Genomic DNA, 3,296 nt, shown 5'->3' with positions numbered 1-3,296 from the left:
GTTGTCACAAAACCAACTTTCTTCGCATGGTTCACCATCCACCTCGTTTTTACCATCTTTTGTCCCCTTTTAGCATTGATGAATATTCCAAAGCTTTTGGTTGACTGACATCCACATGCTTACCACCACTAGACGATGCGCCATATGCTATTTCCTTCGACTCACATGTTGTGGCTGGCGTTCGACTTCTGAAGATGCCCAAAATCCCCGATATTTTGATTCGGTTGCTATAATTGCGATGGTTGGTTGTTATTCAATGGGGGCATGCTTTCATCTCTCATTTCTCCTTGGGTCTTGTTGTGGGGGTCTACCTTGGCTTAACCTTGGCGATGGCGTGCTAGGCTATTCCAAAAGCCTTTGATTGGCATTGAACTGATACATGTTTTTTTTTTCAAATTGAGGGGCACACCCCCGATTTCATTTCATTGATGGAAAGAAACCGATAATTTTTTGAAAAAAGCATACGTCTTCAGTACCCCAGGCGCCCTACCATGGCACCTAGGGAAAAGACAGGATAGGCATCTAAAAAACAATAGGTAAAATGCAACAGTAGGTAACCACGCAGGGTTCCATCATGTGCACAACGTTTTGCACGTATGTCTCACTGCCTAATCTGAACTCATAGTTACAGAAATCGAGCCCTATAGAAATCAAGCCCTACAACATCATCCTATTCCCTCCCATACTAGGTAGCTTGGATAAGATCATCGATGGAGGAGCTGTGGAAGGACATGTCGTTGTGCTCCACCCCGGTCGCGCTACAGTCCTACCACCTCCACTCCCCAGCCGCCGCTCCCTACCGTGGCGCCGCCCACCCCCAGAACTACCTCACCGGCGTCGTTCCGCAGCCTCTCCGCACGCCGCCGCCTCACACGGCGCTCACCCTGGAGTTCACCTGCCCCGGGCGACCGGCGCTGCCAACTTGGCCACCAGATCCGGCGATGACCCAACTGGCTGTCACTTTGGCTTTTCCGCGTCCGGAGGCGCCAGCAAGAGAGCCGCTGTGCAGCTAGTGGCGATCGGCGGCAGCACCGGATGATCAAGAACCGGGAGTCGGCGGCGCGATCGTGAGCGTGGAAACAATATGAGGACACGTGTCATTTAACACCATTATGTCAAAAAAATGGATAGAAGTGTTATATTGGGAACAAAATTTAAAGTTGGTGCTGTATAGGGAAGAAATATTTCTTTGATATTAAATAGGGAAACAAAATTTAAAACAGTGTCAAATAGGGAATTCTTTCATTAGTAGATGTGGAGTCCGATGGTGTCCCACTGGACTGCACCACCACACATGTAGATACTTACCTTTTTTTCACCGTTAATGTCGTCAACAACAGTATCTACGCATATGTGACTGGCTTGCATTTTTATCGCCAAACATGCGTGCTATCAGCAGGAGTTATCAACTAGCTACATGAGACGGAGTGAGTATTTAACAAAAAACTACACATTAGAGGTTTGTGTCGACAAAGATATGGGATCGTGACCGCACCGCAGGTTGCAGTAGACAGCATTGGTTGGGGAGTGAGCCTAGCTCAACTGGTTGGGAGAGTGGATGTACAAACCCAACATCTAGGTTTAAATCCTCACGAAGGCGAATTTAGGTTCCTATTTATTTTTGAGGACCAGACTTTTTTGTTACTCACGCATTTATTGAGGACTAGGCTCGGTGCGTAACCGAGATTAAAAATCCTAGTACTCATACTTAAAAGACCATATGCATACCTAGTTGATGCACAGGACGGAAAGTGAAATTCTCCCTCAATTTAAAAAGCTTCCAACCTATCTCCACCTACGAGTACTGTAGTACGAATATGTTTGAAAACTGGTTAGTGGGGGTGCACCCCAAGTTTAAGTCTCAGATCCATGTGGGAATTTGTGCTTTACTTTGGTCCATTTGGAACATGCGTAATGTTTGTATTTTTAACAGAACGAAAGTTCCAAACTTTTTGCAGGTTATCTTCAAGGCTACCAGCTAGTTCCATGTGTGGTCATTACTTTGCAAGGAGGACGATTGGGTACCCACGGTCTTTGGGTGCAACCGATGGGAGATGGTCTCTCGGGATTTGTTCAACCGATTTGGTTGACGGCCTACTAGTAGGATTTGTGATGCATGAGGTTCATTTTCCTATAATTTTTTACTTTTTAATTTACCCTTCGGACAGTCATGTGCGACACTTTATTAGTTGAACTTTGTTATGGTCGGATGATGAACTTTGATATGATAAATAAAAAGCTGTGTGCATCACTCGACGTAGAGGCCGAGGATGACCCCTCTTTTCGAAAAAAAATATAGCATAGGCCTGTCCTGTCCACAGAGAAGACCAAAACCTGAGTCATATCCATGGATTAAGCAGGTGAGGATGGACACCAAACTGCTATAGATGAAAACGACTATCTAACAATGTACCATCTAGATCATATCCATGGATTAACTAACTGATCTTCTCTGCTAGGTGTTCCAAATTTGATAGGAGTACTAGTTGAGATGAGAACGACCACCTGATAGATGGAAATGTAGCGAGGGGGCCATCGGATGTGATGCCCAAAACCAAAAGGACCCAAATGGAGCATAAACCGCCTTGTTTTCCATTGCTGTAACTAGTGAGGGCCGTCCCAGTTGCACTCATGGTCGACACGCAACCCCTGCCTTTCCTTGTTGCCCCCTTCACACCCATCACCCTATCTATCCAGCTTTTCTTTCCTTTTTCTTTTCCTACTTGTACGTGGAGAATATATTCTCCTTTCTCAACGATTCATCCGTTGACATATCCCCTTTCATATCTTGCTTGTATCATATCCATTGAATTTTTTAATTATTATTTTTTACAAAATCTCGAAACTGTATGATCCATTTCTGAAATTTCATTTATATTACTCCGTCGTTCCAGATGCATACTATAGTACAATAATGCAAAAAGAAATACAACAATAGCATCTGAATACTCTTCAGTCACTCACAATTGACCAGGCAGACTCGATAAATCTTGGTATCCTCGTATCAGTCAAAAATAGCTCCAACACATGCATGGCTTCATGTTGTTTATACAAGGATCAATAATGAGGACACCTAATTATTTAAAACAAATAAATAATAAAAACAAAATGATAATAAGGCCAGGGTTCCACCTAGCAACCACTTGATAAAAACCAGTAGAGTATTCCTGACCTCAAGTGACTGTTTGGTTATCAACCATGCACTGCACCGCCAACTTCTTACAAACACAGAAAGGCCAAGGCGAAGCAACAATCACAAACATTCTGAATAAGACACCCTGATAAATTTCATCCTC

This window comes from Triticum dicoccoides, chromosome 2A (assembly GCF_002162155.2).
Source record: "Triticum dicoccoides isolate Atlit2015 ecotype Zavitan chromosome 2A, WEW_v2.0, whole genome shotgun sequence".
Lineage (NCBI taxonomy): Eukaryota > Viridiplantae > Streptophyta > Magnoliopsida > Poales > Poaceae > Triticum > Triticum dicoccoides.
Note: the sequence above shows the minus strand (reverse complement) of the source record.